Source organism: Suncus etruscus, chromosome 5, assembly GCF_024139225.1.
Source record: "Suncus etruscus isolate mSunEtr1 chromosome 5, mSunEtr1.pri.cur, whole genome shotgun sequence".
NCBI lineage: Eukaryota > Metazoa > Chordata > Mammalia > Eulipotyphla > Soricidae > Suncus > Suncus etruscus.
Genome location: NC_064852.1, coordinates 64,461,168 through 64,488,799, shown reverse-complemented (window position 1 = coordinate 64,488,799; position 27,632 = coordinate 64,461,168). Strand labels below are relative to the sequence as shown.

At 41.8% G+C, this 27,632-nt stretch overlaps 1 non-coding gene across 1 annotated transcript; it reads left to right on the top strand.

Moving 5' to 3' along the window:
• The first annotated feature begins 15,405 nt into the window (after window positions 1-15,405).
• LOC126010023 (small nucleolar RNA SNORA51) lies at window positions 15,406-15,538 on the top strand. The gene has a single exon (XR_007496164.1). It is a non-coding gene; the product is annotated as a small nucleolar RNA SNORA51 (small nucleolar RNA).
• Window positions 15,539-27,632: the final 12,094 nt, after the last annotated feature.

Sequence of the window (27,632 nt, the reverse complement as noted above, 5' to 3'; positions counted from 1 at the left end):
TAAGAAAAATAAAAGACATATGTTAATAATACTCAGAAACAATAGAGACAAGGATCAACTATCATGATAATGGTAGTGAGTGAAATAAAATGCCTGTCTTGAATACAGGTAAGGAATGAGAGATGTGGGAGATGGGGCATTGGTGGTGGAAATGTTGCACTGGTGAAGGGGGGGGGGTGTTCTTTTTATCATTGAAACCCAACTACAAACATGTTTGTAATCATAAAGATATTGATTACAAAATAAAAGAAGGGAGTGTGAACTCTGAAAGCTCGGCTCTACAACTCCAGGTTCTCACTTAGTGACAGATAGTAAAGATACATACATCAGGGCTGCGGAAGGAGAAAGGGAGAAGAGAGGTGGGGAAAAAAGAGAAACTAGTAAGCTATGTGAGTAATGCTTAGCAGGCCAGGGCTGGGTGCAGACTCCAGGAGTAGATAATTTGCATGGCATTCCAAGCAGAAAGGTACATGGGAGCCAAGATGTAGAAATTCACAAGTCTTGAAAAAGTAAGGTCAGAATCCAGTCTAGGTAACGTAAGCCCAGCAGGGATAAGAGCTGGTGGTACTCGTCAGTTAGGAAATAGGACTCTGTTAAGAATAAATAGTACACAGGCTTTAGCAATAATAACAATAAAATAAAATTAACATGTAAACTAAAGTTATTTATTAAAAAGACATTAAGGACTGGAGTACAGTGGGTAGGGCATATGTCTGCACATGGCTGACCTTGGTTTGATCCCTGAAACCCCATACGGTCCTCTGAGACTGCCAGGAATAATTCAGAAGTGTCAGGAATAACCCATGAGTACCACTGGGTAGGGCTTAAAAAAACCTAAAAGAAAAGGAGCAAAGAAATTTACAGTCCAGAATGTCAGTACAGTGGCTCAGCAGACCCAGGTTCAATCCCCAGCATAACATTTAGTTTTGAGGGGTAATTCCTGAGACAGAGCCATGAGAAACCAGTGAACATTACTGGGTATGGATCCAAAAATAAAATTACACTGTAAAGACATTTAAAGAGTGAGCAGAGAAGTTAGGGGGTCGTTCAGGGTTTAGGGTACATCTAATGCATATTAGACCTATAACATAGCTATAGAAAGCCCTGGAGTCCTAAACACAGCTGCAGTGGAATTGGTGTTCTTTACTCACAGGGCCTATAACGTAACTGTTCAGTCATGTTAAGGCAAACTGAGGAGTAGGTCAGGAGCCCCCTTAAACACTACTTGGAAACCCTGCCCCCACAAATTAAATAGAAAGATAGGGAATTTGTTCAAATGCTAAAGCAAAATGCTTAGTGTTTACAAAGCCCTGAGACCAATACCCAGCAACTCATGCCCCTTGTGCCATCAAATGTGGCCCCAGCACTGATCACCCTCTGATTCGAGCACTGAGCTCAAGCATCACTGATCATAACCCCAGGTTTCTGAGTATTACCTGGTGTGTCTGATAAGCCCCTACTTAAAAGAAAGCGTTTATAATGGATATGTGTGGCAAAGGATTGATAGGGACCATAGAGAACTCTCAAATAAGTTGGGAGAAGGTAAATCATCAAATTGAAAATGTGCAAGTAGAGTGAGCAGGTGTTTGGAGAAAATATATCTAAATGGCAAAAAAAAAAAAAAAACTACAAGAAAATACAATAATTATTAGAACAGGGGCCTCTAAGTGGTTGAAGATGCCTGGATCCACCAGCTCTGCAGCACTGTGCCTGAATGTCCATTAAAAATGATGCAAATTGCTTGACCCTTCTTCTCCCAGGGGGCTTTCTATCCTTCTCCAGTAGCCTAGGCAAGTCTGAGACAACTTCAACTCAGGAGTTTAGGGAAAGTAACAGTTGACCTATTTGCTGGAGGTTCACCCCTAGAGCTCCAAGCCACAGCTAGGCAACTCCCACTATTCCCATGCCACACTATAGAGACACCAAAAATGGAGGCTCTGGTCATTGATAACCTTACTGAACACTAAGCTCCTTTTTAAGCCCACTCCAAATGACTCCGCCAAATGACTGATCAACACCATGTGGTATAGAAGCATCTCCCAGCTGAGTCCCACCTCAATTCCTGCCACACAGCATTGCAAGATACAATTAAATGTGGGTTGTTTAAAGCCACTAAGTTTGGGGACAGATTGCTAGGCAGCCACTGAAAACAGAACACAGATCCAACAGAAATCCATGAATATGTGCATAAATCCATGAGAGATATGTACAAGAACGTTTGCTATGTTATTGCTTGCAAAAACCAGCAACAACAACAAAAAAAGATTGGAAATAACCTTCAGCTCCATCTGAGAAAAACAGATTTTGTAAATCATAAGATGTTTTACAATTGGGATACATTTTAGTCGTGAAAATGAATGAATTGGCGCTGTATAGGTTCATGTGAACCATTTCAAACCAGCTTTGTGCGTAAAAGCAAGTTTTGAATGATATGTACAGCTTGGTAGCATTTATGTAAGGCTTTAAAGTAGGCAAAGCAGAACAATATTTTGTTTATGAATACATATCTATATAGCAAAATATAACCACATGTGCAAGAGAATGAAGAACAACAAATTCATTACGGTGGAATGGGATGGCAGGAGTCCATAGAGAGCTTTGAGGCTCCCAATTTCATTTATTTAAGGAATATATATAGGGTTTTATTGTTTCTTTCACTTTTATTTTCAGGGGGACTTCTCAAGTGGTGTTCAGGAGGCCAGAGACTCCCTCCTAATCATTCTCAGTCAATCAGACAGGTAATTCAATGAGAAGGTCTTTCATTGAGAGGGAGGATGTTGGGTGGATATGGTACTGCTCAGACCCTGTTTGTCAGACCATGTAACAGGTGCTTGTGGCCTGCAGGGCAACATCCAGTGATGCTCCGGGACCATGTGGTGTCAGGGATGGAATCCAGTTTGGCTACATTCAAGCCATCTGCCTTAACCCCTGGACTATAACTCCAGCATCTCTTTTTAAAAAATCTAATTAGATACAAACATATTTTCAGCTGTGAAAAAGCAGGGACATGTCATCCAAGGGTGGAAGAGTGTTCAAATATTTAACAACTACTAAGAGAGCAACCCCAAGACTCAGGCACCACCCCTGGGATTTAGACACACACACACACACACACACCACACACACACACACACACACCACCACCACCACCACCACCACCACCACCACCACCACCACCACCACCCCCACCACCACTGGGATTTAGACACACACACACACACACACACCACCACCACCACCACCACCACCACGATTTAGACACACACACACACACACACACACACACACACACACACACACACACACACACCACCATCACCACCACCACCACCACCACCACCACTGACATTAACCCTTTGGTTGCCAAGATGGCATGAGCTATTTTCCGAGGTCCAGGAGAAGGGCCCAGATGGTGAAGAGTATGGCAACTAATCCAGGACTCAGGAGAGCAGCTATTGACCAGTTCAAATAATTTAGTGTTTTGAGAATTTAGTTTTAATGTTTACAAGATTAGCAAAGGCAGTAAACTATGCCACTTCTCACAATACTTTTTTTTTTTTTTTTGGTTTTTGGTTTTTGGGTCACACCTGGCAGCGCTCAAGGATTACTCCTGGCTCTATGCTCAGAAATCGCTCCTGGCAGGCTTGAGGGACCATATGGAATGCCAGGACTCAAACCACCATCCTTCTGCATGCAAGGCAAATACCCTTACTCCATGCTATCTCTCCGGCCCCATCTCACAATACTTTTTATGTGAAAAATAAGTTTTATGTTTTAATAAAGTATGTTTTATGCAGGGACCATAGAGAGAGCACGAATGACAGCATATGTTTAGCATAAACTCTGAATCTGACCCCTAACATCACAGATCTTTCCCAAGCACTGCCAAGTGACTTCCTGACCTCCAGCATTGCAGAGCCCAAACACCTGACAGTCACACCAGCATTACCAGGCAGAGTATCAGCAGTGGGCTACTTATAAAATAGATGTTAAAGGGCAGGACAAATAGTATGGGGGGGCAGTTATCTACTTGCCTTACATGTGATCTACTTTAGGTTGATTCCTGGCACCATGTAAAGTCCCTAGAGCAATGCCCAGGGTGATCCCTGAGCACTGAGGCAGGAGTAAGCCCTGAGCATGTGCTGCTTGGAATTTTCTGTGATTTCCAAGGGTGTCAAGGCATTCTGAAACCAGAGTTTTAGAATCACTAGTGTAATGTAATCAATCTTTCTGCTTTTCTGCACGAATTCCTTCCAGGCTGACCAGACCCCTATTTATTGAACCCAAGGCCACCTCCACTGCCACATTGTCCACCTCCATTTCATAGGTCTATAGCTAAATTGCTGCCCCCTCAAGGCTCCAGAACCAATGCCACCTCATTTATGAGTTCTCATGCATGCCTGTTTGAAGAATGTTGCTGGCATATATAGACCCAGAGGTGGTATATGAGAACACACGCATATTTAATTAAAATAAAGAATATTTTTCAGATGAGCTATACCTGTTGACATTTCTACAGCACAAGGTGCACAGAGTGCTCTCCTCCACACACCTGTCTATACCTGTATCCATTATTCGCCCTGTAATTTGCTATTCTGATGGGTATGAATGGTTTTTATTTGCATTTTACTGGTGATTGGTAAGTTGGACTACCTCATCAATATAAATTGTAACTATTTGGGATTACCCCTTACATATAGATATAGATCCATCCCCCATTTTTCTCTTGGGTTTCTGTTTTCATCTTGTTGATAAAAAGTTCTAAATAGTCTCCTCAGAATAGTCCTTATCTAAGCTACCCAAAGAGCGGACCAGCTCTCTATCTAAGAAATATTCATCAAATCTAATTCCTTTGCTTCTTTCAAGAAATTCTTTCTGGAGCCAGAGTAATAGCATAGTTGATAGGGCATTTGTCTTGCACTTGCACTGACCCAAGTTTTATGCCTGGCATCCCATCAGATTCCTAAAGCACTGCTAGGAGTAATTTTTAAGCTCAGAGCCAGAAGTAACCCCTGAGCTCTACCAGGTGTGGCTCCAAAATTAAAACAAACCAAAACTAAACTAAACTAAAACACATAACTCCTTGTACTCTGCCAACTAGGATTCAATTTCTGGTACCCCATATTGCTCCCACCAAGCTCTACCTGAGTGATCTCTGAGCCAGAAGTAAGCTCTGAGCATTGCTGAGTTGTGGCCCAACATCCAAAAAAAGTAAACAACTTAATACATATATTTAAAAAATAAACTTCTTGCTATGAAAAACAGAAGTCTCAGCTAAATAGAACAGATTCCTTAGAGGCTGGAGTTTGGCATTCTGTTGCATACTTACCTTCTTCAAGCTAGCCTTTTCCACAGCTTAAGTTGCTGAAACTCTTTGTAGTCATACAGGAAACTCTTCTTCATTCTCTTAATCTGCTACTTGTCTTCAGTTTTACAATTGATGTCCTTTACTGAAGAGAAATCTTTAGTCTTAATATGACTATCTTCTTTTTTCTGTTTAGAGCTTGTTTAAAATGTCTTTGCCATTGTTCCTGAATTCCTCAATTTAATCCTCAGAATTGCATTCCCCCAATCCAATTCCAGCTGAGCACTACCTTACTATAGCCTGAGCACAAACATTTGGGCTCATGCAACCAAGCATGCCACCAAGCCTAGCATTGTTAGGAGTGGGCCTTGGCCTCCCAAGCACCACTGAGTAGGCCCCAACCCCCAAAAGAAAAAGAAAAATGTTTTGCTATTTGAACACAAGCTAAATATGGGAAAATATTAAGCAAGAGTTATTAATTTTAGATGTGATAATAGTATGGTTATGACTTATAAGGATTTTTATCTTTAGAGATGAATATCTAAGAATGTAAGAGTGAAAAAATATGATGTCATGAGTTTAAAATAGTACAGTAAGGCTGAGGGTGTGCTCGATGGGAGGGAGAGCACACATTTCACATGTATGAGTATCTGGACTTAATCACCAGCACCTCCTATAATAACCCTTAGCCCTTTAGCAAGACAAAATGTGGGTGTAGGAGAGAAGACTGTTTTAGTTATTATAAGAAAGATAACATATACCATCTAGAAGTGTTTTTTACTAACCAAAACATCTAACTTGTACCTAGAATACATGACCATTAATAGCAATTTTCTGTACATCCATTTTTCCTCTTTGCATGAAAAGCATTAGCAGATTTAGCAATTAAAAACTTTTGCTCAAACCCAGCAATTCTCAGGAGTTATTCTTTTTTGTTGTTGTTGTTCTTGGGCCATACACAGTGATGCTCAGGGGTTATACACTATGTGCTCAGAAATCACTCCTGGCTTAGGGGACCATATGTGATGCCATGGTCCATCTAGGTTAGCACATGCAAGACAAACACCCTACCTCTTGCACCACTGCTCTGGTCCTCAAAAGTTACTTTTGGCTCTGTACCCAAGAATCACTCCTGATGGTACTCAAGGTATACGGATGCCAGGAATCTAACTTGGGACAGCCACACGCAAGGCAAATGCCCTACTACCTAGCAAGTTCCAAGGTCTGGCAAAATATTAACAATTATTGAGTATAATGTGATCAGTACAAATGAGTTTTTTATACTATGCGCACCACTCTTTATTTGTATCAAATTGCAAAAAAGAAAATGAAATAGTCCTTGACCAGACCAGGTTAAAAAATTATTTTGTATTCCAACTAGAAACCTTACTAATTTACCTTTCATACTTAATCTTCACTTTATTTGGAGTCCAACTCCATGTATGATTAGAACTCAACTTTACCTTTATCCATATAATTAGTTATCCCAATAATAACAAAGCTTGGGGCCAGAAAGATAGCACGGAGGTAGTGCATTTGCCTTGCATGCAGAAGGACTGTGGTTCGAATCCCATATGGTCCCCCAGTCTGCCAGGAGCGATTTCTGAGCGTAGAGCCAGGAGTAACCCATGAGCGCTGCCGGGTGTGACCTAAAAACCAAAAATAACAAAGCTTGTTTCTTGAACAAATGGGGAGAGGATATGGTGGTATGGATTTACTGTAGGAAATGCCTTTTATATGATATGACACCATAATCATGCATAGATCTACTCATGTTCCATTGGCCTGAACCTGGATGCTGAGAAATATGGTAGCTAGATGAGAATTCATGTGCTTGGTGAAAACTGGGGAGTTCTAGACAAAAATAAAGTGTAGAAAGAACATGGAATGACAACAACAACAAAAAAGCTGTGCATACCACACATACCCAGTGCTGTCTATTTTTCCAAAACTAATTTATGAGTCATGGCTCTTAATATTTCCATAAAAATGTTCAAAAAATTTTTTGTTAAGATTGCTTTTTAATTTACAGATGACTTTGAGGGTTGTTAATATCTTTACTATGTTAATTTCTTATTTAAATATATAAAAAAAATTTTTTTTGGTTTTTGGGCCACACCCAGTAACGCTCAGGGGTTACTCCTGGCTATGTGCTCAGAAGTTGCTCCTGGCTTGGGGGACCATATGGGACATCGGGGGATCGAACCGCGGTCCGTCCAAGACTAGCGCAGGCAAGGCAGACACCTTACCTTTAGCGCCACCGCCCGGCCCCTAAATTTGTTATTTTTTTTTAATGCATAATTTTTTTTATTTAAACACCTTGATTACATACATGATTGTGTTTGGGTTTCAGTCATAAAAGGAACACCACCCATCACCAGTGCAACATTCCCATCACCCAAGTCCCAAATCTCCCTCCTCCCCACCCAACCCCCGCCTGTACCCTAAACAGGCTCTACATTTCCCTCATACATTCTCAATATTAGGACAGTTCAAAATGTAGTTATTTCTCTAACTAAACTCATCACTCTTTGTGGTGAGCTTCCTGAGGTGAGCTGGAACTTCCAGCTCTTTTCTCTTTTGTGTCTGAAAATTATTATTACAAGGGTGTCTTTCATTTTTCTTAAAACCCATAGATGAGTGAGACCATTCTGCGTTTTTCTCTCTCTCTCTGACTTATTTCACTCAGCATAATAGATTCCATGTACATCCATGTATAGGAAAATTTCATGACTTCATCTCTCCTGACAGCTGCATAATATTCCATTGTGTATATGTACCACAGTTTCTTTAGCCATTCGTCTGTTGAAGGGCATCTTGGTTGTTTCCAGAGTCTTGCTATGGTAAATAGAGCTGCAATGAATATAGGTGTAAGGAAGGGGTTTTTGTATTGTATTTTTGTGTTCCTAGGGTATATTCCTAGGAGTGGTATAGCTGGATCGTATGGGAGCTCGATTTCCAGTTTTTGGAGGAATCTCCATATCGCTTTCCATAAAGGTTGAACTAGACAGCATTCCCACCAGCAGTGGATAAGAGTTCCTTTCTCTCCACATCCCCGCCAACACTGTTTATTCTCATTCTTTGTGATGTGTGCCACTCTCTGGGGTGTGAGGTGGTATCTCATCGTTGTTTTGATTTGCATCTCCCTGATGATTAGTGATGTGGAACATTTTTTCATGTGTCTTTTGGCCATGCGTATTTCTTCTTTGTCAAAGTGTCTGTTCATTTCTTCTCCCCATTTTTTGATGGGGTTAGATGTTTTTTTCTTGTAAAGTTCTGTCAGTGCCTTGTATATTTTGGAGATTAGCCCCTTATCTGATGGGTATTGGGTGAATAGTTTCTCCCACTCAGTGGGTGGCTCTTGTATCCTGGGCACTATTTCCTTTGAGGTGCAGAAGCTTCTCAGCTTAATATATTCCCATCTGTTAATCTCTGCTTTCACTTGCTTGGAGAGTGCAGTTTCCTCCTTGAAGATGCCTGTAATGTCCTGTAGTGTTTTGCCTATGTGCTGTTCTATATATCTTATGGTTTTGGGGCTGATATCGAGGTCTTTAATCCATTTGGATTTTACCTTTGTACATGATGTTAGCTGGGGGTCTATGTTTAATTTTTTGCAAGTGGCTATCCAATTGTGCCAACACCACATGTTGAAGAGGCTTTCCCTGCTCCATTTAGGATTTCCTGCTCCTTTATCAAAAATTAGATGGTTGTATCTCTGGGGAACATTTTCTGAGTATTCAAGCCTATTCCACTGATCTGAGGACCTATCCTTATTCCAATACCATGCTGTTTTGATAACTGTTGCTTTGTAGTACAGTTTAAAGTTGGGAAAAGTAATTCCTCCCATATTCTTTTTCCCAATGATTGCTTTAGCTATTCGAGGGTGTTTATTGTTCCAAATGAATTTCAAAAGTGTCTGATCCACTTCTTTGAAGAATGTCATGGGTATCTTTAGAGGGATGGCATTAAATCTGTATAATGCCTTGGGGAGTATTGACATTTTGATTATGTTAATCCTGCCAATCCATGAGCAGGGTATGTGTTTCCATTTCCGTGTGTCCTCTCTTATTTCTTGGAGCAGAGTTTTATAGTTTTCTTTGTATAGGTCCTTCACATATTTAGTCAAGTTGATTCCAAGATATTTGAGTTTGTGTGGTACTATTGTGAATGGGGTTGTTTTCTTAATGTCCATTTCATCCTTATTACTATTGGTATATAGAAAGGCCATTGATTTTTGTGTGTTAATTTTGTAGCCTGCCACCTTGCTATATGAGTCTATTGTTTCTAGAAGCTTTTTGATAGAGTCTTTAGGGTTTTCTAAGTAGAGTATCCTGTCATCTGCAAACAGTGAGAGCTTGACTTCTTCCTTTCCTATCTGGATTCCCTTGATATCCTTTTCTTGCCTAATCGCTATAGCAAGTACTTCCAGTGCTATGTTGAATAGGAGTGGTGAGAGAGGACAGCCTTGTCTTGTGCCAGAATTTAGAGGGAAGGCTTTCAGTTTTTCTCCATTGAGGATAATATTTGCCACTGGCTTGTGGTAGATGGCCTTCACTATATTGAGAAAGGTTCCCTCCATTCCCATCTTGCTGAGAGTTTTGATCAAGAATGGGTGTTGGACCTTATCAAATGCTTTCTCTGCATCTATTGATATGATCATGTGGTTTTTATTTTTCTTGTTATTGATGTTGTGTATTATGTTGATAGATTTACGGATGTTAAACCAGCCTTGCATTCCTGGGATGAAACCTACTTGATCGTAGTGGATGATCTTCTTAACGAGGCATTGAATCCTATTTGCCAGGATTTTGTTGAGGATCTTTGCATCTGCATTCATCAGTGATATTGGTCTGTAATTTTCTTTTTTGGTAGCGTCTCTGTCTGGTTTAGGTATCAAGGTGATGTTGGCTTCATAAAAGCTATTTGGAAGTGTTTCTGTTTGTTCAATTTCATGAAAGAGTCTTGCCAAGATTGGCAATAGTTCCTCTTGGAAAGTTTGATAGAATTCATTAGTGAATCCATCTGGACCTGGGCTTTTGTTTTTCGGCAGACATTTGATTACTGTTTTAATTTCATCAATGGTGATGGGGGTGTTTAGATATGCTACATCCTCTTCCTTCAACCGTGGAAGATTATAAGAGTCCAAGAATTTATCCATTTCTTCCAGGTTCTCATTTTTAGTGGCGTAGAGTTTTTCAAAGTAGTTTCTGATTACCCTTTGAATCTCTGTCATATCAGTAGTGATCTCTCCTTTTTCATTCCTGATACGAGTTATCAAGTTTCTCTCTCTCTCTTTCTTTGTTAGGTTTGCCAGTGGTCTATCAATCTTGTTTATTTTTTCAAAGAACCAACTTCTGCTTTCGTTGATCTTTCGGATTGTTTTTTGAGTTTCCACTTCGTTGATTTCTGCTCTCAGCTTTGTTATTTCCTTCTGTCTTCCTATTCTTGGGTCCTTTTGTTGAGCATTTTCTAGTTCTATTAGCTGTGTCATTAAGCTACTCAGGTAAGCTCCTTCTTCCTTCCTGATGTGTGCTTGCAAAGCTATAAATTTTCCTCTCAGTACTGCTTTTGCTGTGTCCCATAGGTTCTGAGAGTTTGTGTCTTTATTGTCATTTGTTTCCAGGAACCTTTTTATTTCCTCCTTGATTTCATCTCGGACCCACTGGTTATTGAGCATGAGGCTGTTTAACTTCCAGGTGTTAAAGTGTTTCTTCTGAGTCCCTTTGGAGTTCACAAATAATTTCAGAGCCTTGTGGTCAGCGAAGGTAGTCTGCAAAATTTCTATTCTCTTGATCTTATGGAGGTATGTTTTATGTGCCAGCATGTAGTCTATCCTGGAGAATGTCCCATGTACATTGGAGAAGAATGTGTATCCAGGTTTCTGGGGATGGAGTGTCCTATATATATCCACTAGGCCTCTTTCTTCCATTTCTCTCCTCAGGTCTAGTATATTCTTGTTGGGTTTCAGTCTGGTTGACCTGTCCAGTGTTGACAAGGCCGTGTTAAGGTCCCCCACAATTATTGTGTTGTTGTTGATATTATTTTTCAGATTTGTCAACAGTTGTATTAAATATTTTGCTGGCCCCTCATTCGGTGCATATATGTTTAGGAGAGTGAATTCTTCCTGCTCTACGTACCCCTTGATTAATATAAAATGTCCGTCTTTGTCCCTTACAACCTTCCTGAGTATAAAGTTTGCATTATCTGATATTAGTATGGCCACTCCAGCTTTTTTATGGGTGTTGTTTGCTTGGATAACTTTTCTCCAGCCTTTTATTTTGAGTCTATGTTTGTTCTGACTATTCAGGTGCGTTTCTTGTAGGCAGCAGAAGGTTGGATTGAGTTTTTTGATCCATTTAGCCACTCTGTGTCTCTTAACTGGTGCATTTAGTCCATTGACGTTGAGAGAAAGAATTGTCCTGGGATTTAACACCATCTTTATTTCAAAATTTGGTGTGTCTTTTGGGTAGTCTTGTCTTAGATTAGGTCTTTCAGTTTTTCTCTTAAGACTGGTTTTGTGTCTGTGAAGTTTCTGAGCTGTTTTTTGTCTGTGAAACCATGTATTCTTCCATCAAACCGGAAAGTGAGTTTTGCTGGGTATAGTATTCTGGGTGAAGCATTCATTTCATTCAGTCTTGTCACAATATCCCACCACTGCTTTCTGGCATTGAGCGTTTCTGGTGACAGGTCTGCTGTAAATCTCAGGGAAGCTTGCTTGAACATGATTTCCCCTTTTGATCTTGCTGTTTTCAGAATTCTGTCTCTATCTGTGGGATTTGTCATTGTGACTAGGATGTGTCTTGGGGTGGTTTTTCTGGGGTCTCTTTTGGTTGGTACTCTTCGGGCATGCAGGATTTGATCACATATATTCTTTAGCTCTGGAAGTTTCTCTTTAATGATGTTCTTGACCATTGATTCTTCCTGGAAATTTTCTTCCTGGGTCTCTGGGACTCCAATGATTCTTAAGTTGTTTCTGTTGATCTTATCATAGACTTCTATTTTCGTCTGTTCCCATTCTTTGACTAATTTTTCCATTGTCTGCTCATTTGCTTTAAGTTTTTTGCCCAATCTCTCCTGCTGTATGGAATTGTTATGTATCTCATCTTCCACAGCACCAAGTCTATTCTCAGCTTCTGATACCCTGTCCCAGAGCTTATCCATTTTGTCATTCACTTCGTTTACTGACTTTTTCAGTCCTGTTAGTTGACATGTTATTTCAGTTTGGAGTTTTGTCATTTCTGCCTTCATATTTTCTTGGTTCTTATTAGTGTTCTGTTCAACTCGATCCATGGTTTCTTGGAGTCTGTTGAGCACCTTCCATATTGCTAGTCTAAAGTCCTTATCTGAGAGGTTGATTAGTTGTTCAGTCATTATCTGGTCCTCAGAATTGTCATCTTCATTCTCTATGTCTGATGCTGGCCTGCGTTGTTTCCCCATTGTCACACTTGTATTGTGGGTTTTTCTACGTGTTGTGGTGGTATTCATTGTCTATATGATGTAGGCAGCACACTCCTCTGGCTCCTCCCTTTCTGGATGGGCTGACTTGCCTCTAAGGGAGGGGAGTCCTCCGTGGATGAAGCCTCACACTGGGACAAATCTTAGGCCCGAGCATGCAACAGAGAAGACAGTCCAGAGAGAAATGTTTGCTTCTGTGATATAGCGCCGTTCTTAGTGTGGTTTTTCCTTCTTGTTGCAATGGAGTTCTTTCCTTAGAAAGAGTGCACGGCCGCGTAGCGAAGCGGAGCGGCCGTGCTCCTCTGAGCCTCTTTTTGCCCCACTCGCAAGAGTTTCACGCAAGAGGACAGTAGACAGACATAGACAGGTCACACTCACAGTCTTTCACAGCTGAGCCCCACTGGGCCGGTGTACTTTTGCGGATTTTCCCCGCCTGGTGTCACACACAGGGAGCCAGCTTTTGCAAAGGTTAGCCGGTTTTTATGCTCTGAAGTCCCTCCCTGAAAATGGCGTCTGGGCGAGCGAGGTTTCTGGAGGCTCTTTTTGCCCCACTCGCAAGAGTTTCACGCAAGAGGACAGTAGACAGACATAGACAGGTCACACTCACAGTCTTTCACAGCTGAGCCCCACTGGGCCGGTGTACTTTTGCGGATTTTCCCCGCCTGGTGTCACACACAGGGAGCCAGCTTTTGCAAAGGTTAGCCGGTTTTTATGCTCTGAAGTCCCTCCCTGAAAATGGCGTCTGGGCGAGCGAGGTTTCTGGAGGCTCTTTTTGCCCCACTCGCAAGAGTTTCACGCAAGAGGACAGTAGACAGACATAGACAGGTCACACTCACAGTCTTTCACAGCTGAGCCCCACTGGGCCGGTGTACTTTTGCGGATTTTCCCCGCCTGGTGTCACACACAGGGAGCCAGCTTTTGCAAAGGTTAGCCGGTTTTTATGCTCTGAAGTCCCTCCCTGAAAATGGCGTCTGGGCGAGCGAGGTTTCTGGAGGCTCTTTTTGCCCCACTCGCAAGAGTTTCACGCAAGAGGACAGTAGACAGACATAGACAGGTCACACTCACAGTCTTTCACAGCTGAGCCCCACTGGGCCGGTGTACTTTTGCGGATTTTCCCCGCCTGGTGTCACACACAGGGAGCCAGCTTTTGCAAAGGTTAGCCGGTTTTTATGCTCTGAAGTCCCTCCCTGAAAATGGCGTCTGGGCGAGCGAGGTTTCTGGAGGCTCTTTTTGCCCCACTCGCAAGAGTTTCACGCAAGAGGACAGTAGACAGACATAGACAGGTCACACTCACAGTCTTTCACAGCTGAGCCCCACTGGGCCGGTGTACTTTTGCGGATTTTCCCCGCCTGGTGTCACACACAGGGAGCCAGCTTTTGCAAAGGTTAGCCGGTTTTTATGCTCTGAAGTCCCTCCCTGAAAATGGCGTCTGGGCGAGCGAGGTTTCTGGAGGCTCTTTTTGCCCCACTCGCAAGAGTTTCACGCAAGAGGACAGTAGACAGACATAGACAGGTCACACTCACAGTCTTTCACAGCTGAGCCCCACTGGGCCGGTGTACTTTCGCGGATTTTCCCCGCCTGGTGTCACACACAGGGAGCCAGCTTTTGCAAAGGTTAGCCGGTTTTTATGCTCTGAAGTCCCTCCCTGAAAATGGCGTCTGGGCGAGCGAGGTTTCTGGAGGCTCTTTTTGCCCCACTCGCAAGAGTTTCACGCAAGAGGACAGTAGACAGACATAGACAGGTCACACTCACAGTCTTTCACAGCTGAGCCCCACTGGGCCGGTGTATTTTCGCGGATTTTCCCCGCCTGGTGTCACACACAGGGAGCCCTAAATTTGTTATTTTTAAAAAAATCTTTTAAATTTTTCTCTAGTAAAGAACCTGCATGTTCTACATGTATCAGAAAGTTTATTCCTTTTTTTATTTTGTAAATCAATTCCAAATCATTTGTATTTCCTATGATATTGTGAATGGTGTTTTATCTTTGATAGTGTGCTTTGCATCACATTGTGGTTACAAAGTGGAGCATGACAGGCAATAGCTAGCAAGTCAGATCTAGCCCATGGACTATTTTTGTATCACCCATGAGTAAAAAATTATTTTTAAACATTGAAAGAGTTGCTTAAAAAACAAAAGTAAAGAAACAAAATATCTGATAGAAAACACATGTGATCTGCAAAGCCTGAAATAGTTACTTTCTGGTTGTTTACAGATAAAGTTTGCTAATTCTTGGCACAAAGGATTATTTGGCTATTTTAAAGTTAATGGATTTTCTCTTCAGCCTTTACCTTGTAACCTGACCAGATGTAATCATTTTTCTGTCGGTTTGTGGCTTCCACCCATGACAATTTTATCTCTTCTTTTTAAATCTGACTAGTTGTTTTCCATTTTCTAACTTATAGCTGTGATAAGCCCTAGAATACTATATTAAAAACAGTACTGTGTACCTAAAATACTACTGTGAATGATTTGTAATCCACTTTGGTCAAAATAGAAATTATTAATTACTTCCCTTTCCCTGTACAGGCCTGTGTGGGGGTGGGGAGGAAGGACACTTGGGATATTGGTCATGGGAATGTTGCACTGGTGAAGGATTTTTTAATAAATATTTTTTAAAAATCAAAAAAAAGAAAAAGAAAAGATATGGCCTCCCAATTCTTACCACAGGCTGTGTTCTTTACATTGACTGTATAGAAAGAGGAGGTACAATAAATGCACCCCATATACACCTCAACCCAGGCCCTTTGCCTGGTCTGTATTGTGAATTGGGGGACAACAAAAATTATTAATTAAAAAAAACAGTGCTGATAATGTGAGTGTTCTTTGTCTTAAGTATTATTGAAAATGAGTCTAAAGTTTATTAGATGCTTCTATAGTTTTTTTTTAAAAATATAACCATTATCAAGTTAATGACATTCCCCTCTATTCTTGGTTACTTAGTGGTGGGGTTTTTTTTTGTTGTTTGTTTGTTTTGGTTTTAATTAGGGATCAAACCTAGTAGTTCTCAGAGATTTAAGGTCACTCCTGCTGGGACCTGAGAATTCTGGGAACCACCAGTACCACACCTGCCAGTGTTTGGGGTTGTCGACTTGTAGTAGAGGACAAACAATCTCATACATAGATCAAACTCAGGGCCTCACACATGCTAGGCATATGCTCTACCACTTCAGCAATGTCCAAAAATCAATGTTAGATTTTTTTCAAATTTCTTTTTCTTCTCATTTATTAATGAGAAGAATTGCACTGAGAAATTGTATGATGTTTAAACTTGCCTTACATTCCTATAATAAAATCTAGATCCACTACAGCCATAAGTAGAATAAATCTATAATTTCATATTTTCCTATCTAAGCTATAACAATCAGTCTTTTAAACAAATTATCACATTATTATTGTTGCTTAATCCTGGAATTTATTTTATAAAAGAATAATGATTTATTTCTTAAAACTTAGTAAGAATTGCCTATAAAATTAGCAGGGCCAAGTTTTTCATTAACAACATTATTTATCTATGACTATGATGCCAATTTTAAAAAATGTTTATATTTATTTAAAGAAAATGCATCACATAGTTGACATAATTGATCACATTTGTTTCCAGATAAGTAAAAGCAAAGTTATTTTAAAAAATGGAAAGAAAAAATGAAAGAGAATATATAAGATTAAAAAATGTACAGTAGCAAGCTCATTTGTGAAAATTACTATATCATCAATGAATACAATAGTAGAAGATTTAGTAAGCTCTTGTTATATGTCCAGTCTTAAATTGGGCTTGTTCCTTTAAGGATGACAGCATCAAAAAATAAAGTTGTGCAGAATTCAAAGTTACAATACTACGAATTTTAGGGGCATATGCTCAGCTGCAGGGCCTCTTGGAAGAAGGTTCAGTACCAACATGGCCACTGCATTTGTGGTCATTGTTTACACTACCAGGCTTTCCTGGAAGAAGGAAGATACAGGGGAGGGTACCCACACTCACTCAAAAAAAAAGTCCTTGTGATATCAGTCCAACAACCAGTGTACCTGAGTATAGTCAGATCAGCATCCCCACAGGGAATTGTAGAGGGTCACTGATGAGGCAAGTCATCAGCGAGAAGGTAATTTTGGGTGATGCAGTCAGCAAGCAGAGCTTCAGCAGGATGGGGGGTTGGCCAACTCGCTGCTTCTGAGATGGCCAGCTTTGTGCTGCACTATCTTCTACATCTCAGTTTACATCTCATTCGAGAAAAAAGTAAATCTACAGATCTGGCCCAGTTTGAACATGGCAATTGAGCTTGTGGACATGGTTACAGCTGCCAAGTTTTCCCAGAAGAAGAAAGATAGAGGGGAGGGTGCCTGCACTCACTCCAAAAAATTAACCCTGGTGAGATCAGCTCAGCATCCAAAACATCTGAAATGTGGTCAGATTGATGTCCCTGCAGAGAATTGTTGAGGGTCAGTGATGAAGCAGGGCCATCAGGAAAATAATGATTCTGGGTGATGTAGACAGCAAGCATGGATTTGGAAGAGTGGAGTCTTGGCCATCCTCTTCTGAGATGGCCAGCTTTGTACTCTGATGTCATTTAAAAAAAATTCTGATTCAGCTGGAGAGATTGCTCAACTGTTGGAGCATAAGCCTTGCATGCAGAAGGTTTGGGTGTGCCACCCTCAGAACCACATAGTCCCCAAGGCACTGGCCAAGTGATTCCAATAACACAGCCAGCAGTCGTCCTCAAGCAACTACTGTTCTCACCTTTAAAGCAAAAGAGCTCTTTACCTATTCAAACTTTCTTCTGCTTCTTAAACTTTTTCATTTATTTGTATTTTCCATAAACTCATTCATTTTGCACAGGTTTTTTATATATGATTATATATTACATAAATAAATTCATTATATATATATCACTTTTATTACATATTATATTGTGTATTAATTCTATTTTCTTTAATTAGTCACACTAATGCTTGGTTTTAGTCTATCTTTTTGTTCTTTGTTTTCTTTTTTTTTTGCCACACCCGGCGGTGCTCAGGGGTTACTCCTGCTGTCTGCTCAGAAATAGCTCCTGGCAGGCACGGGGGACCACCATATGGGACACCGGGATTCGAACCAACCACCTTTGGTCCTGGATCGGCTGCTTGCAAGGCAAACACCGCGGTGCTATCTCTCCGGGCCCATTCTTTGTTTTCTTATTTCATTATTCTATTCCTTCCTTCTTGTTTCATGTTCTTTTCTGACTTCTTGAGTTAAATTCTCAGTTCATCGACTTATTACTTCTTGTTTTCTGACTAGTATTTTATGTCTATATATCTTTCTGTGAATCCTTCCTTTAAGCTATGTCTTCAGATTTGACCATATGCTATTTTATGTCCATTTGGGTCTAAGTATTTTCTAATTTTCCCTGGCAATGTCCTCTTTAGTTCAGGAATAATTTACTGGTATGTTATATGATTTCCAGACATAGAGAATGTTAGCAGTTATCCTTCCATCTCTGATTTATGCTTTTATTGCGTGATCATCAGAGAACATAATGTGCACAAAGCTAGTTCTTTTATGTGCATCAAGGCTTCCTTTGAGTCTAACAACAGGGTGAGTTTGCAAACATGCCATGCACGCTTGTGGAAACTTGACACTGTTCATGTGACATTTCATAGACCCCTGACATTTTAAGTTTATTCGTTGTGTCTACCACTTTTTTCTCTGTTGCTTTCAGTTTGCTCAGTGAGCTTCTGGGACAAATGGGCTAAAACTGACAGCCATAATAGTTGGTTCACCAAAACAAATTTTCTAACCTAAAGAATTTTACTATTTTATTTTCATAGCTTTCAGGGGAAAGAAAATGAGAAAGGGGGTTGCCAGCAAGTGAGGCTTGCACTCATGTTCTCTGTCAGGCTCATCTCTAGACATCAGCCCTCTCCCTCCCTGGCATGCCCCCACATACACACACACTTGCTCCTGTCACTATGATCTCCTGGCCTTGTACAAACATAGGGGACACCCTCCTGTCACTCCCTATTTGTGCACCATGACGCCTCTTCCTGGAATTTTCTCCTGCGGCTTATCTTGTACCTCATAAATACTTATTTGCCCTTCAAGATTCTGCTCAGGTTTGTCCCACGTTTCTTCACCACTTTGTCCCTACAGACATCTGGACCCCAGCCAGCTTCTCCATCTTCAGCTCCCTAAAGTGCCCTCTCTCACCTCTAAACCTCTGTCCCAGCTATCCCCTTTTTTTTCCCCCAGATGGTCAGATCTCTCCCGACCACTCCCTCAGGTCTCTCTTCTCTTAAAAAATCCATTCTCCCTGCTCCGCCCACCTCCTTCAGATACATCCTGCAAACATTTGCTTGGCTATTTATTTTTGAGGGGGAGCACATCTGGCAGCGCTCAGGGGTTACTCCTGGCTCTACACTCAGAAATCACCCCGGCAGGCTCAGGGGACCATATGGGATGCCTGGATTCGAACCACTGTCCTTCCGCATGCAAGGCAAATGCCTTGCCACTGTGCTATCTCTTTGGCCCCTTGCTTGGCTATTTTGCCTTAAAATTGTATCAAAGGATATATGAGACCCCAGGCAAATCTCAGGAAGGATTTACATTTCTGGAGGCTGGAGTGGCATGCTCAAAGGCAACAGAGTGTAAGCAGGTACTATAAGCATTTTAGCAGTTGGCTGTGGCACTCGAGACCCTGCCCTATCCAGAGGGTAAGGCAGTGACTCAGTCCTTCCATCACTAGTATTTGGAAATTCGGGCCCAGCATTACCCCATTGCCCAATGTCTGAAGAGAACCTGTGGGCAACTGAATTTGAAAGCTGATCAGAAAAGATGGTAAAGCTGCTGTGGAGAGAATCACTTTACCATGTATATAAATGCAGAGTCATGGTATGGTCCACCGAAAGCTGACATGATGCTACATAAAAGGTTGATTATAATTCTATTTATTTATTTATTTATTTATTGGTTTTGAGGTCACACCCAGCAGCGCTCAGGGGTTCCTCCTGGCTCTATGCTCAGAAATCACTCCTGGCAGGCTCTGGGGACCATATGGAATGCCGGGATTCGAACCACTGTCCTTCTGCATGCAAGGTAAACACCCTGCCTCCATGCTCTCAGGCCCCTATAATTCAATTTTTAAAATGAAGGAGTCAGAGAAATCAATGGACTAGAATGCAAGCTTTACATGTGGGAGACCCAGATTCTATTTCTGGCACCATACAGACCCCTTGAGGACTGATGAAAACAGTTTTTGAGCACAGAGTTATGAATGCATGAGCACACTGACCCTAAGCACTGCTTGCTGTGGCTTCAGTCCAAAACAGCATAAGCAAATAAATATAAAATTGCAAATGAATTCAAAGTCAGTTCAGTACTGGGTACCTGAGCATGTCTGCCCAGACTCCAGCCTTGTTCTGGGGGAGACATCAGATTTCACCAAAGGGTGGTTCCCAGGGGAAATAGCCACAGGAGCAGAAAGAGGGAAGAGAGAACTAACCATAGTTATGGTTAAGGCTCACCCCACAGGTACAGGTACAAGAAAGGCCCAGTGAGTTGTCATGGGGTGCCTAGGCTTCGACCCACCTGTACATAAATGATACAGGAGGAGGAGGAGTTGGGATCCCCTTTGGCATGCCAAGAAAGTCACATTTAGGTTCACCATGGCCATGACAAGAGAGAGGCCTACTGGGCAGAGATGGAACCCTGTTTCAGACATGGCCATGCATGGGGCAGACACCCCTTTCACTGGCATCCCTCCCCGAAGGCAGTTCCCTCTTTCACCTTGAACCCAACTCAGTGTGCCTGACAGGTGGAGGGGAAGTTCAGAAAGGGCCCTGCCCTGCCTAGTACCCTCCCAACATGGCAAGGCTCCAGCAGGTGTGTGCCGGCTGGCTGGTTGTGTCTTCTGGGGTTCAGGGAGCTGTTTTCTGAGGGGGTGAGAAATTAGTGGAACACTTTTTTGCCAGAGAGGCTCCAGGTTGGCCTGGTACAGTGCCAAGGTGAGAGCAGGTAGAGACAGGCCCCATACGGGGTCTGAGGCTGCCAGCCTGTTTTCAGGCCACCCCCGGGCCTGCCTGACTGTGAGCTGCTGTTTCTGCCAACACACTTTCACTGGGCGCCAAACACAAGCAGGGGCCTCCCGGGTTACCAGGGACCACATGCTGCATCCAGTCTCTGAACCTTGGCCCTCATGAGTAGGGTTTGGAGGGGCCAGGACCTCAAAAAAGAAAACAGGGGTGGCAGCCAGCAGGGTCATGAGGAGCCAAGTGCCAGAGCACTGGAGAGGAGGGCATTCTAGACAGTGGGCGCAGCTTGGCAAGGCCAAGAGGCACAGCTCCTGCTGCATTAGCCAACACCAGGCAGGCGGGCTTTGGTGGGAACATATGTTCAAGAAGAGAGAGCAACATTTCAGCCAATGGACACTGCACTTTCAGGCCTGGGAGCAGTGGAGAGGCACCTCGGAAGCTTTGAATGATCTTAGGGGTGTAGGGTCTTTCTGGAAAGTGAGAAGATATATCTGGGGCAGAGGTGGAGGGTACAGGGCTGAAAACTGCAGGGCTCTGGGCCTTTTTAACAGCCCATCTATGATCCAGGGCATCTGAAGGCTGCTCAAAACTCTTTCTCCCCCTGAGAGCAGATCCCTGTCCCCAAAAGAACTGAGTTGTCCTGTAGCTTCTCACACAGCTTCACACACTCCAACGCAGTGTCTCACGAAGTGTGGTTTTTTGCAAGTCTCAGTGGCAGTGCAGGGCTTGCATGTCTTCCAGTGGTGCCTATCTTTCATGGTAGCAGGTTTGGAGGGCGAAAGGATGCCTGAGACACCCTCTGAAGGCACCTCTGTTCCCAGCAGCACCCTGAGACCAGCAAGAATGGGAATGGGGTGGGTGATAACTAAGAGCTGAAATACAATCCAGCTCTCATTTGGGGGTGGCATGAACCTGGCCAGGTCTCTCTCCCTCTAGGCTGATTCTTCCTCTTCAAATGAGATGGTGCCAGGCTCTGTGCTTCTTTCCATCACATCCTCCAAGTCTTTAGGGCCAGGCCCTACATGACCCTCCTTTTAATAGATGGGGAGACTAAAGCTCCTGGAGGAGCAGGTTCTCACACCAGATACGTATGGAATCACCCACATCCCTCTGCGTCAGGGGCCGAGCCCTAATGTTGCCAATAACCCTGCCTGTCTGCGCTTTTCCCAAGCCTGGCGTGGGCAGGAGCCTGGAAATCCTTGCCTCCCACTCATGCATCCCCACCCACACCATCCTGCTTCCTGGGAAGTTGTCTCTCCAAAGCCTTGACCCTGTGTACTTTCCTAACATATTTCTTTAGCCTTCAACCTGAAAGATAGCTATGTTCCGAATTCCTGGCATTTCAAAGATTTTAAATTGAACCGGCAAATAGACCCAGGGTGGGTCACACAATCAGTGCAAGTGTTTGCAAGAATCAGGGTGGTCAGAAAGCTTCCTGAGCAGGAAAGGTGGCCTCCATACCCAGGTGTGACTATGAATCTGGTACCAGATGGCCCCAAGAGGAGAATGCAAGCGCACGTGTGCGCACATGTGACTGCACAGGCTATCTGCACAGCCCCTTCCGCAGTGCTCCTTATTGGCATGCTAGAGAAGCAGTCACACTGCCACATGGGAGGAGGGGCTTCTTCTCCAAGCCAGGCACAAGTCTCGAGAGGGCCCTGTGCTCAGGGATCACAGTTTCTGGAAGAAGGATTGGTACGTGGCTGAGGACCTTTTCTAGCCTGTGATGTACCCACAATCCACAACCAATGGATTGGCCAGTTGCCCTCACCTACAAAGCACAAGGTGTTTCTGAGATCTTGATGTGAAAAGGTCATCTGCCTCACATCAGGGACACCCCACAGCACCGCTTGTTACAATTACAATGTTCCAAAGCAGGAATATCTAACCCCCCACCCAGGGATATACTGCAAGCAGAGGATCTGCACCCCAAACTCAGTAGCATGCACTTACAGGGGTACACTTCAATGAGGATCAGAACACTCAGGAACATATACATACAGAGGCATACATGGCCTGCACCCCATCCTCATAGGCTCATTAGCATCCTCACAATTATGGATGCTCACTGCAACACTTATTCACACATGAATCCACACTCGTGGACACACTCACACACATCATTCTGCTCACATCCACACATTCACATCCACACAGGTCACAGATTTAAAAACACCTAAAAGGCATTTTTGCTCATTGTGTGAGGCTGATACCTGTTAAATACCAATAATGACATCAGAAGCAAATTATTCCCTTTTGAATAAATTATTTTTCAGTGATTAGTAAGTCATTAAGAAGTTCGGTGCTAGCAAGATTTAGCATCTTTCTAACACTCACTAATCTATATATTTTCTTTTTTGGTTTTTGGGTCACACCCAGCAGTGCTCAGGGGTTACTCCTGGCAGGCATGGGGGACTATATGGGACACCGGGATTCGAACCAACCACCTTTGGTCCTGGATCAGCTGCTTGCAAGGCAAACGCCACTGTGCTATCTCTCCGGGCCCTAATCTCTCTTTTGTAACAAAGACAAGGAAAGCTTTAAGCACAGGCTCTCCCCCAGGCAACCAACAGCATCAAGTTCATATTTAATAGCCTATTTTGTTTATATTTTCTTCTGTAAAAAGCAGATGTTAGCATTTTCTGCTTATGGTTGTAAAATTGATTATACTTTTTAGTGAATTCAAGAAAATGTTACACGAATAACAGTACAGAAAGTTCCAAAATATTGCACAGTTGGCAAGATTTCACTAAAGCATCACCTCTCTGGGAAAGCCTCCTAATATTTCTTCTCATGGGACATCTCATGTTTACTGGGTCTAGTTTTGTCATGGCAAACATGTGTGTATATGTCTGACGCCTTTTCAGATGCTGAGATCCCTGAGGGTACTCAGGTATCCCCTAAACCAAACTAATGCCAGTCAGTGCCATATCCTGGGGGGTGGGTGCTTCTAAAATGTGTGTCCTGGGTTCTCACAACCTGGTTGACCCTGTATCCCTCCGATAACAGGTGGGAGGTTTTGCTACCTTTGCACTCCATCAAGCTCATTTGAGAAGTCATCTCCTAACCCCACCTTGCCCACTCTCACTCTCTCCTGATCACTTTCCTGATTACCCTCCTCCCAGCAGCTTATCAGGCCCTCCACTGAGTTGGTGCCCACTTCTGCTTCTTCAAACTTCCATCTCATCAGTCCTGCCACCAGGTGTTTCTTCAGTTCAGCCTCAACCAGAAGAAAAGCTCTGACTCTCCCTGAGCTTCCTATTTCTGCAGGACCTCGAGACCTCCCACATCACCACCCACCATCCCTCAAGTTCCACATAGTGCAAGTGATGCCTCTTCAGTCTACTATGACTTCCTCTTACCTCCCATAAAAGTGGAGAGGACACTAGCATTATCTGACCACAGCTATGAATTATAGACTTTGCAGGCACTGTGTGTGCTCGCAGCCCAGGTCTTCCCACGTGCAAGGCCTGTGCTTTTGGCTGAGCCTATGGTCTATATATAGAACTTCATTTAACCTTCCCAGTATCTTGTTGCTCTGAAATAGAGGATGAGAAGCTAAGTAAGTTCCCAAAAAAGATAAGTAGAGGCAAAGAAATCCATGGAGATAAGGAGGGCATTAGGTTTAGAATGGCACAAGATAAGCCAAGGTGCAGTACGTCATAGATCACACACCTCATCTGTGCAGGACCTTAGGTTGGATCCCTGACACCATGAAATGCACAATTTGATAAGTTAAGGAGAGATGGGATAAGTTAAATCCAAATGGGACCAGCAGGGAGGTCCCAGGAACTGATTTCCATCTACAGGGAAGCTGAAGACAGTGGGGGCACAAAGGGACATGAGACCCCCTAAAGCCAGGGAGTCTGAGGGGAATTGCTATATCTAAGTATTTTGAGGCCCAACAACAAAGCACTGATGTGGAAGAATCTTGAGCAATATGGGGGTCTGACTCACTCCCTTCTCACCCTTCCATATCATCCAGTACACAGAATACAGTTTCAACTCCCTTGACATCACCCCTACCCCACACCAGAATGCAAATCTATAGAGGCAGGCCTCTATTTCATTGCCTGCACATTTCCAGTGCTGGAATAATGCAAGCAGAACAAATGAATGAATAAAAGCTTGAAGCTGATAGTATATAGTTTTGGGGGAAAAACACAGTGAAGTGAATGTCTCACCAAGAATACTTTACTCAACCAGACTTTTATTCAGATTTATTTCTTGTAGGCAGAAGAAGGTTGGAAGCAACTAATAAGGAAATATCAAAATACATAAAACAACTACTAATCAACTTTATGGACATTGATAGCAAAATAATAGTTGGAGAGTTCAACAAAATTAGCTTGATTAAACTTGAAAAATCAACTAGATTAAAACTCAGCAAAAGACAAATACACATTCTTCTCTAATGCATATGGGACATTCTTTGTGATTGACCAAATACTGGGATACAAAACATACCTAAAATCAACCTCCGTACCAACTATTTTCTCAGACCATGGTTGCACTGAAAATTGAAGTTAATCACAAACAAAAGGAGAAATAATACAAATACCTAGAAACTAAACAGCTCACTACTGAACAACCAGTGAGTCAAGGAGGAAATCACAAGATTCCTAAAAACAAAAGAGAATGAGGAAACAAGCTACCAGCACAAGTAGTGTTAAGAGGAAAGTTTATTGCTATACAAGCATTCATCAGGAAGAAAGGGCCCACATAAATAACCTAACTGAATGAACAGATTAAGAAACTGGAAAACAAACTGTAAAAAGGAGTTCAAAAGGCAAAATAATAAAACAGAGCAGAAATTAATGAATTGAAATAAAAAATTACAATCCAAAAAATTAATGAAACCAAATATGGTTCTTTGAAAAAGTAGGCATATTAATATACCACTAGTAAGCTCACAAAGAAAGAGAGGAAGGAGAGAGAGGAGAGAGAGGAGGGGTCCTAATTATTCAAATCAGAAAGAGGGGCTATCACAAAAGATATCACAAAAATTCAAAAGCTCATCAGAGATTACTTTGAAAATCTTTATGCATTGAAACATGAGAATATAGAACTTATAGTCTTAGATTCCTATAACTTACCCAGACTGGACCAAGAAGATATTTAACACCTGAACCAACATATCACTATTGATGATATTGAAACCAAAATGGTAATCAAAGAAGACTTAAAAAAGCTGCTCAGGACTAGATGGATTCACTAGTTAAGTTCTTTCAAACCTTTAAAGAAGACCTACTGCTAATTTTTTTCTATTTTTTTTTTCAGTAAATCAAGGAATTAGAAACACTCCCAGTTTTTATAAAGCAAACATAACCCTGCTATCAAAAGTAGATGGAGAACATAACAAAGGGGAATTACAGGCTCACATCCCTGATGAACAGAAAGGTTCTCCAAAAAATACTAGCAAATAGAATACAACAACTCATCAAAAATATCTTACACCATGATCAAGTGGGATTCATCCCAGGTAAACAAGGATGGTTTAAAATACACATGTCAATCAATGTAATACACTATAACAATAAAAGAAAAAACTAAAATCATAATTACATAAATAGATGGAAAGAAAGCATTTGACATATATTCAACTCAAGAAAATGGAAATTAAAGAAACTTTCTTTAATATAATAAAAGCATTTTACCATAGACCACAGCAAACACACTCAATGGGGAAAAACTAAAAGCTTTCATTCTAAGATCAAGAACAAAACACTCTTGCCACTTCTATTTAATATAGTACTGGAAGTACTTGTCATAACAACTAGGCAAGATGATATTAAAATCATCCAAATTAAAAGGAATAACTCAAGCTTCCACTATTTACAGATGACTTGATACTATATTTAGAAAAATTAAAGACTCTATTGTTTCACATAATAAAGTTGAAGACTACAAAATTAAGATGCAGAAGTCCATGACTTTCCTTAGACAAATAATGAAACAAAAGGGAGATTTTTACATTGTGCTCAGAAAATCAAGTAATTAGGAATAGGCTTAACAAAGAGGAGAAAAACTATACAAAGAAAACTACAAAATACTGCTTAAAGAAATCAAAGAGGACACAAGAAAATGAAAACACATCTCCTACACATGAACTGGAAGGATTAAAATATTAAAATGGCAAAATTCTCCCCAAAATTTATACAGATACACTGCAATACCTATAAAGGTACCCAGACATTTTTTCAAAGCAATATATCAAGCATTCTAAAATCATATATAACAATAAAAACTCCTAAATAGCCAAAGCAATCCTTAAGAAAAAGATGGGAGGCATAACTTTCTCCAATTTCAAACTGTACTACCAAGTGGTAGTAATTAAAACAGTGTGGTACTGGAATAGAGAGACACACAAACCAGTGCAGTAGAATTAAAAATCTAGACACTGGCTTTGGGAGGGGTATGTCGTTAATTAATCTTTGACAAGGGAACAAAAAACATGAAGACAAAAAGCCTCTTCAGTAAATGGTTTTGGGACAACTGGTAGACAATATGTGAAAAATGAACTCAGAGCTCTTTCTTTTTTTTTAACATAATTTTTATTTTAATTGTAGTGGCTTACATATCGTTCACAGTAATATTCCAGTTACAAATTTACATTGAATCAGGGGAATTCCCACCACCGAATTGTCCTCCCACAACCGCTCCCATTCTGCCTCCCATATCTTCCACTCTTCCCCTAGGGGCTGCTAGAATGCGTGGTCCCCTCTGTGTCTAGTTAATTACTTAGTGGGCTTATACCTGTTTGGTCTTGGTGCCTCCATTATTTCCCCCAGTGGGGCTAGAAAGATCAAGTTATGTGGATTTGTTTGAGGAAGAGTAAATATTGAACTCAGAGCTCTTTCTAATGCCATGCACA